The sequence below is a fragment of the Apteryx mantelli genome, chromosome 15, assembly GCF_036417845.1.
Source record: "Apteryx mantelli isolate bAptMan1 chromosome 15, bAptMan1.hap1, whole genome shotgun sequence".
In the NCBI taxonomy this organism is placed as follows: Eukaryota; Metazoa; Chordata; class Aves; order Apterygiformes; family Apterygidae; genus Apteryx; species Apteryx mantelli.
Genome location: NC_089992.1, coordinates 16,964,164 through 16,977,338, shown reverse-complemented (window position 1 = coordinate 16,977,338; position 13,175 = coordinate 16,964,164). Strand labels below are relative to the sequence as shown.

The 13,175-nt window shown below is 38.8% G+C and overlaps 1 long non-coding RNA gene across 1 annotated transcript in view; it reads right to left on the bottom strand.

The window, feature by feature from the left end:
- The window catches only part of LOC136993410 (uncharacterized), a 60,082-nt gene extending 47,705 nt beyond the window's left edge, over positions 1-12,377 (bottom strand). The window contains exons 1-2 of the long non-coding RNA XR_010885694.1: positions 12,328-12,377; positions 12,058-12,162 (exon numbers count right to left, since the gene is read on the bottom strand). This is a non-coding gene — a long non-coding RNA (uncharacterized lncRNA). The remainder of the gene's footprint in view (positions 1-12,057; positions 12,163-12,327) is intronic.
- Between the last annotated feature and the right edge of the window lie 798 nt (positions 12,378-13,175).

Sequence of the window (13,175 nt, the reverse complement as noted above, 5' to 3'; positions counted from 1 at the left end):
TGTTTAACATACCTGCCTTGTTGATTTATAGTAAGTCCTCCATATAATGTACATTCTGTGTAATCCAAAACATTTAACCTTTGGAGCTGGGGCTGTGATAAAGCTATCAAACACAGGAAAGGGTCTTGACAAGCCCTGTATTACCAACCTTTTTCTCAAACGAAAAGTGAAATATAGTTTCACCTCACTTTTAGTATACAACAAGCAGTATTATGCCTTATCAGTTGCTACCAACTAAACTGTATGCCAGACACCTACATAAACAGCAGCATGGAGATGGAGAAGAAAGGACATAATTTTGGCAAGTTCTCAGTATCTTATTCTGGGGAGTGTCCTATTGGTTTGGGCATGGCTTCGTTGCAGGGATGAGGATTTCAATCCTTCTTTTAAAAACAGAACCACATCAAGTAACTGCTCAAAAAACAGAGAGGCCATTTTCACAGTCTGCCTTTTGCACAAAAGTGAGCAGTATTTGCTAGTGCTCAAGATCATCAGTTTAAATTCAAATGCCATTATTATGGTTTTGTCAGCAAAGCAACATATCACAGTAGGGCAAGGGTACTCTTCTCCTAGTACTGTTCTCTCAAGATGTAATACCAAGGTTGCAACTCATTTTTATCATCAAAGAATTTCTATTGCTTTTTGCTATTTTGTCCAAATCCATGTTCTCTTTGGGTTCTAATCTGGAATTAAATTCTGGCTACTTCAAATTCCCTGAAGTTTTCAAATAGTTACCTATTTTTACTTCCTGTCCTAAACTCAAGAGTTTAGGACGCATTACTGTGTTATAATCCCAAAGGCCACTTCCTTTCAGTGGCAGTGAATCAAGTTATATGGAATACATGAAAAGAAAGAGACATGTGTACAAAAGACATTACTCCTTTTGATACAAAAGAGTAGAGGGGAAAAAAATCTGAAAAATTTAATAGTCTTTTTATTATCCTGCACTGAAGAAAAAAAAAATCTGAGGGTTTCAGATAATCAGTCCAAGATAAGTTTAAACAAAATATTGACTACATTACACATCCGTATTTATGAGGGGGGAAGATCATCAGCAGACATGGGCCAAATGGTCCCAAAGCAATCTGCACAGTAGTGAGGCACTCACCTCGCTCATGACTAACTGAGCTCACTTTTCCCAGCATCAGTTCTCTGGAGAAATTCAGAGTACATTGTAGGGTCTATCTTTAACCCCGATATTTTAACAAGTTAACTTGCAAGGCTGCTAGAGTTTTAAAGGCAAGTTCTTCCAAGTAAATAATATAACAGAAAATATCAGGACTTAAGAGGATGCCATAGGGTTAATGCCAGGTTTTATAAGACTTCAAAATGGATTTTACCCAGTTCACATGTCAGGAGGCACAGCACGGAATCAATTTACAGCAGGAGCCAAAGATCACAAATTTTAGGGGAGCCTGGGGACTGATTCCCCCAATCGGTGCCGTGGGGTGCACAGATGAAAGAGCAAACTTGTTTTTTTTCTTTAATGGTGACAGTGTATTCTGAAATTACGCACAGCAGGCAGGAGAAACCTGCATAGATTTCAAAAGATACTGCAGGTTTGTGCGCTAAGCACACATTTAAGGTCCTAGTTAATGTGCTAGCCTTTCACCTCTGGAGGCCTAAGCTCAGATTTATCTAAGGTAAAAGTGAAGGAGAATTTGGGAGTTCTAACTTCTTAACCCTTATCAGTCATTAGTCCACATCACAGAAACAAAAACCAGTTATCAAACTTTGGATCAAACTCTGCTGACTTTTGCTATTCTGAAGTAAACCTGGATTAATTCATCTGAATACTAACATAGTTCTGGGTTTCCGCTGATGTAAACTGGACTTTCTGTACGAAAAGCCAAATTCTGTTTTTGTTTATACCACTGGAAACCTAGAACTGTACCAGTATTCAGATGTATCAGGCAGAGAAATTAGATGCAAGAAATGAGAGAACATTCAGGCACCTACCCAGACTGGAAAGCAGACTTTGTGCAGGTCCAAAATATTTGCTCAGAACTTGCTTGGAAGATGCCATGTCCTCTGGTTTCCTCGTCATACAGAAATGTTGTATAAGGATACCTTATAAAAAGCATGTATAAATTTGTCCTTTACTAATGCTGTTCAAGACATTATTAGAGTTCAAGATGTTCCAGGCAATTTCAAATAGATGGAGGTAATCCATCTCCTGAAAATGTAGAACACTATAAATGAATAAGATTTAATATTAAAAAAAAAATTGTAGCTATTTGCCTGGAGACTGTCCTGACAGAATGGTAGTCTGGCATCTTCCCATTGCAGAAATGAGTTCTTAAAACAGGGAAAAGAGCACTCAAAAGACCTATTAGATTACCCAGATCTGTCACTTTTAGGGTTCCTATAGGATTATTCCTAAATAATGGGACTTCCTAGTGTTTTTCTTTATCTCATTTCAGAATTTCAAAGCAATGAAGCACTCACTCTTTCTGCAGCCCAGTTTCTCTCACTTTTAAGAATTTTCTTCCCCATGCATTCATTTCAAATTTATCTTTTCCTAATTTTCTTTTCACGCATGTGAGTCAAGTGCATTATGTGAAATATTTCCTCTCTAGCCCTACCAATTACAAATCCAAATTATACTTAACTCTGTGTATTTCTATGCCAATTATTATGTATAAGATCTATGTTTCAAAGATTTGGCCTGCACAGGTTGTATCACATGGCAGGGTGTTACCTGGTACTTTTAAACAGAAGAGTCATTTCTCTTGAAGCTTGCTCTGGGGATACTGATGATATCCTCGGCCTTATGTGCAATAGAAAGCTATTCTGCAGCCACAGGTCTTGCATATAGAGTTTTCTCTCTCACATCTACCAGCTGTGCTTCCAGGTCTTTCCCCTGAAGCTCCTACACCTAGCCTTTAGACTGACCAATCTGTACCATATATTAGGGCTAAATGCACCTTTATTCCACTTGGTACTTACTAGAGAAAGGTAGAGTACTGTATTTATCTCCTTGCTGATACAGGTGAGGTTATATACAAATCCACTGATCCTATGCATAAATTCAGTCCTTTACAAAGTCATCTTGAAATCTTCACCATCCTCTCTGGCTACAGTATGTCTATTATTTTCTACTAGTAAGGGCAGTTTTAGTTTGTTGGAGGCTAACAATTTTTCTATTAGTGTGCTTCCTAAAGATAGATGTAATTTCTTGTAAGATATGATGTTCTTGAGAGGATGTATGGGTTTTGTTTGTTTGTTTTAAAACACAAGGCCATCCTAGCCAATTTATCTTTTTTTTTTTTTTTTTAAAATGATGAACACAACCACCACATTATCTCTGCATCACTGGCATTTACACATGAAAATGCACTTTCTTCTCTGTGCATTTGACTGCAGTTTCCTTCCAAAAGGATTTTCCAAGTTCTGTGAAAAAATACCTTTTCACACTTCACTTTAAAATCTTCATTGTCTACCGAGGGACAGAAACAGCTATGCATTATTTTTGTTTAAAAATATCTAAATAGCTTTGCTTAAGCTGATTTGAAGAAAAAAATAAAAAAATCCAAGTTTCCTCTGTAACCATGACTTAAGTCCCTCTTACATTTAACTTCAAACTGCATGTGTATAAGGAGCCCAAAAATACATCCATTATAATATTTCCACCTTGGTAGCAGACATATTTTCTAGGAGGACACCAAAAATCACTCTTTCAACCCACTCAGAAATGTTCCTCTTTGCCGTGAAAGAGCTTTGAGTAAGCTTTGTTAATGAGGAACCTATGAAGCCCTCGGCAGGTTGAGAGATTGTCACTATAATCATTTTTATAACCACCAAGCCAAAACCTCACCTTATATATTCACTAAGGTCTCCCTTCCCCATACTCACTCTTTCCAAGCTTATTCAGTAATCATGGGTATGCACAAGCCTAGCATACGCAGCCATTTCAGTGCTGTGCACTAAGAGTTCTGACTTGAACATACATGTTAGAAGTTTGGCGGTTGTTTTTGTTGCATGTATTGAACAGTACATTGCCTGTACTTCAAATGACAAACTGGTTTCAGAAACAGGTTTAACACAACAGCATGAATAGCAATGAAAAGGGCCACTTCTGTAAGTCATACGTCCTACCCTTCTCACACACCTCATCATGCACACAAAAAAATATGTCAAAGCAGAATAATTAGACATTGGAAAAGAGCCATTTGTGCCCAGTAAATTATACTAACAGAAAAGATGGGTCAAACAATCCCATGCAAAGAGGAAAAAAAGAAAATCAGACCACGTGTAAAATATGACATATTACAATCTGGCACGGTAGACAAGCCTCTAATGCATGGAAACACATGGAAACAAATACAGTAGACTGCAAGACTGAACACAAAATGACAAGCTACATCTTAGCACTGGGAGAGGTAGTCACAACATACTTATTCTGCTAAAAATCTTCCTTCTGGCTCATTTCCTTTGTTTTAGGACATGGTAAAAAAGAAAGAAAAAAAATATACACACACACACACATATATACATACATATACACATACATACACACACCCATATAAGCTCTTCTGAGATCTTTAGGTTTTTTCTAAACAGGACGGGTGAGTGATGCGAGGCGGACAGAGGACTAACCTCCTGCGCAACAGCTTGCCAGAGAGCAGAGAAGCGAGCTGCACCACAGAGCAAGCGTTCTGCGCCGAACATACACAGAACACAAGCTTTCTCTTTAGGGGCTCCCTGTAGGTGTGAACAGCCAAATGCTTTGAATGTCTTCTCATATGATCAAACACAGCGGACATGCTCATTCACTGGCACAAAGCTGAGGGAATGTGGATGCAAGAGGTTCACTTTGTAACCAGAGTGAAATAACCTGAAGCTTTTCTTCAGTGTTGTTCTATGTCTACATATGAAGAAACATTTCCCCAAACGGCAGCGTCTTCATTCCGCTCTAGTTCAACAACTGAAGATAGAAACTATGTGAAAAATAACAGTATATTTTATTTTAACTGGTGTTTAAACTCTGTTTTCTTATTGCCATCAATTAAGTTATTACATATTCTTTCCAGGAAAGACAAATAATCTGATCTGTTCATATTGAACTGCATGCATACAGTGCACGTGTGTGTGTAAACAGAGAGAGATGATAAACCTGCATGTCTTATATAAGCAGTTGGTTAAACAAATCATTTGCTGATTTAACGTTTACATTTCATCATTACAATATTGTCAATGCCCTGAAAAAATCATTTCAGACAGCATAAGTATGATAGATAGTCGGGTGTCCACAGAGTTGTCTGGATTTTATTTGTCAAGAATGACTTGGAATAAATCTTGATCTTAGAGGCTAGAACAAGAGTGCTGCAAGATAAATTATGGAACATCCTTCAACTCAAGCAATTGCTATTTTAAAGGAAACTCGCTTAGTTTCTAACAAACAGATTATTCTGATTCAAGACCACCCCAAGCAAAGCATAAAGGCATTTATTTAAGTTTAAACACTTGAGTGGGCTTTTTGGATTGCTAATCAACCTGTTGCTCCTGTTCTATTATTCATTCAGAAAATGCCTCTGTTTTTTGTTGCAGATGATATTCAACACCTCCTGTGACAGCATTTTAGCTCTACCACAGGCAGATGTTAAATTTGCCTAAGACACCAAGCAATACGCATCCAGCATTCCAGGTCTCACAATTTGCACCTCACTTTTTCACTCTCACTCTTATATCCAAACCACAACAGAGTTGTCTGCTGGACCTGAAATATGCTAGCAGAAAATGGCATCAAAGGATGCACAGTCAAAAATCAAAAGTGGCCCAAGAAGTGATATTGCCTGTAACTGTTGCATTGGCAAGAAAGAGGGAATCAGTTGCCCATGGTGAATAGCATTCAGAGATCAAAATGATTTTCAATAGGAATCTAAAAAGCTAATAGAAATTCTAATTTGTACATTTCAGAAGGTATCTAGCATGACCCAAATCTATAGTTTAATACTAGCAAAAATACCGCTTTACATAAAGATGATGACTTTTCAGCATACGTCTTCACTGAGCACATGAATTACACAAACTTTCATAACAAAGTAAAATAAATTTGAGATCAAGACATACCCACTGAAATTAATACAGCCCTCCTGGTGACACATGTCCATTTCTACACATTTTTGCCTTAAATGGGCAAATTCTCCCTAAGCAATACAGGTAATTATCTTCAGAACAATTATGTTCTGAATGAGTTGCTACAATATGTTCTACAAATTCAGATTCTGTCTTCCTAACTGGTTCCCGGAATATGATGGGACTTCTGAAAATTCTTTGTAGTCATAAAAAAATAGCCCTCTCATACAATCGCCAATATTTAAATCAACAAGCTCTAATCTAATGATGTTTCACAGAACTTTATGCCTGATCTACCAGTAAGCATTTTCATCAAATATGATGGCTAATTTTACTCTATGTAATAGAAAGCTCTTTCATGTAGCATAATTTAAAATGACCACATTTTTCAGCAAATGAAACGACATGTTGCCAATGAAATTTAAGCAACCTCAGGAGTACCATAGAGGTTTGGCTAAATAATGATCAGATGAAAAATTAGTTGGTTAAGTCTTACCAAGGATGTCCACACATTAGAGTTAAGTCTGCACTAGAACACTGCATAAACACATACTTCTTGGGGTTTTTTTTTTTCTTTTTTTAAAGTGAATGTTTTTCATTTGGAGATTATATCACGAACAGATGTAGGATAATGTTAATAGTCCCTTCTGGAAACATTAATCACAAGGTTTTACTTATTATTTGGTGTAAGCATTTAAAAGTTAAAGCATTTCCAGAACTGCCACCATTGAAATATTCCTTTTGCTTAAAGCTAAATTACAAAACAGTAATTTATTTTACAGTCCCAGCACATTTTTAAGGCACATAGAAGAAGGAAAATGGCAGACAATGTCCTGTTCTCATGGTAACAGTGTAGACTGACAACTGTAAGCCTGTTTCTACTTTAGGAAGGGGACTGAAAACCCAAGTCTACCAAACTGTTTCAATGTTTGAGCAAGTTTTAAGTATCCACAAAAAGAAATTTTGGTTGTCAGCATGATACTAACATGATGCCTTCAAAGGTGGATTGCCCATTCCCAGCTCACCGAGCAAACACTAAGCAGAATCAAAGTAAGTGAAGGCCAGCGCCTTGTTACCAAAGACACTTCAGTTTCTCTTCCACATGTACTCTGATATGCAAAGCATGGTGCAGGTGAAGTGGTCTGCTACTACTTCAAAATACTTGTTAACATGTGTGCAGAAATGTGCCACTAACTATATTCAAAAGACTAAGAAAGTAATACAAAAAAGCCCATATCCTTCCATTTGCAGGTAATGACCTTGCAGTTGCTTCATTGTCCTGGAACTCGGGAACTCCACATTATTTTTCCAGTTCAAGATTTGCTGTGTGTCACCCTGGACAGGTTCAGCAAAGTCCTTACAAGCACATTTGGATCTAGGCTATTGAAGAAAATATGTAAGACCTTAAAGTGTCAATAAAACGTAATCTAACATGGCAGCACAGTCTCAACATCTCCAAAATCAGTCTGCATTCACACTTCACCAAGTTGAAAGTTATTAACTGCTTCACATGAGACAAAGGTTTTTAAGCAAGCAGATAAGACAAAGACTATTCGCTTGTTTAAACAGTACTATATTTGTCAGCATTTAGACACCAAGCACTTTTGCTATAACATCCTCCATCACCTCTTCCTTTTTCAAATATACAGGATGAACATCAAATAAACTCCTCCAGGAGATACCCCTCTCTCTCCACTCAACTAAGCACCAAGTTTTTAGGTTGTTCAGGGGATGTGAAATGAATCCTGAAGTCTATTTAAACTATTCTCACATCTCTAGTTCTGAAATTTCAGCCTTTATCTGCCTTGATCTACCTCTGCTAACTGGTCCTGCTGGATCTTGTCTTGTCACCTCTGTGGAACAAAAGCGGTGTGTAAAGTAAAAATGGAACTGCTTTTGTTGCTATGTTTAGTAAAAAGGACCACATCTTCCAGTCTGTACAGAAAAATGGCTTAAGCCTGTTCCTTGGCAAACTGATTCTCTATTTAGTTTCCACAGTATAATTTTCAAAATGTACATGTGAAAATGCAAGCACATGCACTAAGGATTATTTTGACACATGGTATCCATCATTTGGATTTACTAATTTTCCAAAATAAACTGTTTTGTCAGTTTCCCTGTGCATGTGAATTTTTGAGTACAGGCAGTGTGTACTGTTACGAGACATTCATGTGCTGACCTTCACAAAACCAGAATTGTTAGTAAAGCTGAGGTGGTAGGAAGCGCTCCATTTTCATTTTGGCCACAAGACTAAAACAGCCACATTTGAAAAGAGGCACTGGCTGTCACTAGCTTGTGACCTAATTCTGCTACCTGACACGAGTGATCTGACTGCGAAGCTGGTGTTAACGGAAGTTGCTCACCCAACAGAGGGGCTGTAGAATCAGATCCTTTCTGAAAACTTGCCTATATACGACGTGCACAAACCAGGCCTACACAAAGAGCAGTAACTGCAGTTTATTTCCAAATCTAATTCCAGAGGCTCTATGTTCCTTTAGTTTGGCACAAGTATGTACAAATCACACAGACTCAGAGCCAAGTTTTGTATATTCCTTCTCATTCCTAGAATCAGAGCTTAAATCCTACTTTTATGCAGTATACTCTACTACTTCCCAATCACAAGGTATTCGCATATGTTGGGTTTACTGAAAGACCGAACCCAATCAGCCTTTTTTTTTTTTTTTTTTTAAATAGTTCTAGCATATTTCCAGGTAAATACACTGGATTTGAATGTATTTAGAAATCAAAATTCCACCCCTTATATATAGCCTCCCAGTGGCTATGGGACCTGTTGATGTTACAACCATGGTAAAGAAGAGTTACCAACGTAAGCAGTACAAAGCTGCAGCACGCTCCCTACCAGTCCACAGAACAACGTAACTACAGTTCTTGCCTTCACTTGAATCTTCCTTCTGAAAAGTGTTTAAACCACCACACACTTTTCCAAGAGAATTCACATGAGATCAGTAAATATGCATTTTACTTATAGTAAATCATGGCTCACCTGCATTTTACCCAGCAGCTTTTTCAGCACTCATGCACACCATTTCCAAATGACCTCTGTTTGAAAGAGCTCACAACACAACTTTCAAGGGCTGCAAAATCTAGCTTCTAAATAGACTGAATTAATACTAACTTTTCTTCAATTTAGGCTGGTCTCATATGGGGAGGGAGTTTGCATAATCACACGATCTGCCCTTCTTTCCATCTGAACAGCCATAATCCCAAGACCTGTTTTTATTATGCCAAACCCTTAAAGCACCAGCCTTGCTCCTTCTCCTTCCACCAAAGGCGGAGAGAAGCTTCAGAGAAGCAACAGCAGTCACCATCTCCAAAGCACCAGAGAAAAGCAAACCTGTTTTGTCAGGACTCTGTTCCCCAGATCCACCTTAACTTCCCATTCCTGTGTCAGATACAGCCCAAGTGCTGTCCTCCTACTCCTTGAGGCAGGGAAACCGAGTTTTGCCTTCACTGCTGAAAAGCCTTCACCTAGCAGTAGGTAATACTGGTATCCCTCCATGAATTACATTACGGAGGTAAAGTTCCTGTTTGTAGACTCTTCTTTGCTTCCACTTTCCTACTGTTGCAGTTGTCCAGCACGGCCAAAGCACTCAGAGTCTGAAAACACATTTTGTTTATCTCAGCTCCTGGGTACCCAGCTCTGGACAACAACATCACAACTGTCAAAGGACCTTCACCAATTTAAGTCCAGGATTAGAGAATACTCCTGAAAACAAAGTTAGAAACAAAATACTAACACTGAACAGCTTTTTAACTAAGGCTCTCTCACTGGACTAAATGAAACCCTCCCACTGTCCTTGTGGCATGGCCTGCAGCTGCACTCCTCATCCTCTCTTAGCAACTTCTGTGGCTGCATGAAGCGGGCAGTGCACAGCAGTCACTACTGGAGATCCTCATTAAGCCAGTACATCACTGCAGCTTCCAACTCCACTTCAGAAGATGCAAAGGAATATGCAGTGGAATATATATTTTTTATTTCTGTATAAAATCCACATATTCCAATAATACAGACTTAAAATTAATAAAACTTGTCTCCATTTTGAAGCACTGCTCCTGCCTCAAGGAGTACCAAGTAAAAGCACTTCTATAACTGGAAATAATTTATTTTATCACAAGTATCTGTATACAGAAATAATGAAATGCTCCTTAAACAGTATAATCAGGCTTTGTAGCAGAAGAAAGTCCATTGTGGAAGGGCACAGAATTTCCCACCCACCGAGCCCCAGAGCGTGGCTGCCACCATGACATTTGACTTTGCGCCTGTGGTATTACATGACACAGTAATGGCAGTCGGTGTTTGCAGTTTGCAGTTTCTGGCAGAATCCCCAAAGTAATTTTCAGTTAAAAGGTTAGATGCTGGTACTTGTCAAATGTGAAGACATACAGTGCCGTAACGATATGAAATAGCTTCCTTACAATTAAATTAATTTCATCAGGTATTTAAGTAGGGGTTGCGAATATTATGCCTTTGAGTAACTTGACCAAATACCTAAATGAAGTGCAATCATTTTCTGTCACTACTGTGTCCCACAGTGGAATACAAGCCTGGCCTTCAAGTCCTTTCAACTGAACAACTCAAATACATGTAGGTCCAACATACATTGAATATTTTTGTTTCCATTAATAACCCATTTCCATTAAATTAGCAAAAAAATGACATTTTTATTTCCACTGGTGGTCTCTTTTTCCCCTGAATAGGTAAACTAGCCACAAATGAAGAAACAGTGATGCTTCCAGACAATCACACAGAGATTGCCAAAAGGCAATACTGAATAAATTAATCCCCCTCCAGGTTAACTTTCCTCTAATCAAACTGTTAGCAGAATTAATCCTCTTTCATAGGTTCACAGAAAAACATTTGGGAAATAGAACACACCTGAAACAAGGAAAGCACAAGAAATGATACATAACCTGTGGGAATTCAAGGCTCTGTTCTCCCTACAGAAAACTCACTAACAAGACCTTCATAGTCTTCAGATGGACCAGCAAGACTTTAATAAGCTTCCTTGGACTGAACATTCACTCTTGCAAGCACTTAATTTCTAGGTGTTTCAGTTTCCTCAGGTGTAAAGGGGCACTAATGATGCTTACTCTAATTTGAAATGCACTTAGACATCTGTCAATGGAAAATATTTCATAATGGCTGTTTTTGATTTATTTCATTTTCAAATCTTTTAATTAAAAGAACATTCTCAATGCTGCTGATATTACATGTCAGGATCTCAGTGCACAGACCGATGCCTAGATCACTGTTTGAACTGCTGTGGGATTTTAAAAACTATGTAATTAAAGCTTTGATTCAGCAAAGTCTTATGAATGCACTGAATGTAAATGATGGGATTACTCTTGCATTTAAAACTGAGCATGTACAAGACTTATATGTTTAAATGCAGAAGTTCAGCTTGACCGCAAGAAACATACTGCATACAGAAACAGAACAAGAGTAAATCTTAATTTCTCCATGCAGATGTAGGTGACAACCCCCCACTCCTAGCCTTATAGCTTGTCCTCCATTCATCAGCCAGCATGTTTATTTTTGCTGTATGTGATGTGACTAGCAGAACTTAGGCAATGAAAACTTTTTAATCAAGTGAAGATCTTTGGAAGAAAAAAAAGCCAAAGACCTGCTCCACTTTTTAGAGTGCAAGGTCAAGAGTTATATACACACATTTAGAACCCAGTTTCATTTACTTAAATTTATAACTGAGGAAAGGAAACATTTCTTCATACAACCTGTGAAACCCACTGACACAAAAAGTTACTGAAATAAATAACGTTACAGTATTGTAATGTTACAGTAACAGAAACAAAACAAGATAAGAATATTACCTTTAATAATCTATGTACTTATGCAGATATAACAAGCATATGTCATCTTAAGCTGCAGGATAAGATCTCAACCCGCATGAGTAAATCAGAGAGAAGTTACTTCTATTTGATACACAGCATTTCTCTTACCTCCAGATAAAGCCTTGCAGAAACATGTTTTTATGCTCTCACCTATCAGCGAAGCTACAAGGTTTTCAACCAGTAGATATACAAGCCGGTGCTGTATTTCAGTACCTACCAGAAGCAAAAATTCAGAAATTAGTCTCCTGCTACCAGGAGTTGTCCCTCAATCCCCACATTGTAAGATCTGACTGCAATAAAAACTAAAAAACATACATTGCTATTGAGCAAGAGAGCCTGAAAGGTAGCAGAGATTTTTGAAGGATTAACTCAGCTCACCTCAATTTTATCAACTCCAACGAAGGGCATAAAGAGGAAGCGCTATAGCCGTCTTCCACTCGTTGCAGAAGCGAGGCAGGAGACGGCAGGCAGCGCTACCTTCACCAAGCATTCCCCAGAGACAGGGCCTCCTCGCAGCCCCTCTGCTCTTGCCTCTACTCCTGGGAAAGGCCCTGCGGAATCATGGGATACACGGGCCTGACTTTAAAGCCCCAGCAGCGTTTTTTAGTGGTGGGAATGAGTTACTCCTACACTCCAAGGAATGAATAAGAAACTGGGGAGAAAAGATAAACTATGTATTTGTTCCTGATTTGTTGTTCATTTTCTGTGTTTATTTCTCTTCGTTCTTCCTCCTTCCAGCCAGAGGCGGAACAGGCTGATTTCTTTCCTGCTTTCCAGGCTTGCTTAAAGAAATATAGTTGGTTTATGTGAGGTTTAAAAGACAAACAAGTCATGGGAAAAGGAAGGAAGGAAGCACAGAACAGCAGAAGAGATGATATCTGAAAATTACAGGAGACAAGGCAGTGGGGCTGCCCCACACGGCTTCTTCCGTGCCAGGGAGCCCTAAGCAAATGAGCACTCTTTCTAACATGCAAAGAGGAAGCCACAGCTTTGGTAGCCTTTTCCATTCTGCCTCTATTAATCTCTATGTATCTGCAAGACCACTTTTTTTAAGCAAAACCAAAAATCACAACTGGGTTTCTTTCCCCCTCACAGTAAATTTGCCCTGTGCACAGCCCCTGCTACACGGCCACGAGGCCAGCCGCGGCCCCGCTTCCTTCCAGCCCAAAAGCACCTCCGGCAGCAACGCCGTGGGCAAGCGCTTCGGCGCTCGCCTGCGAGGCACC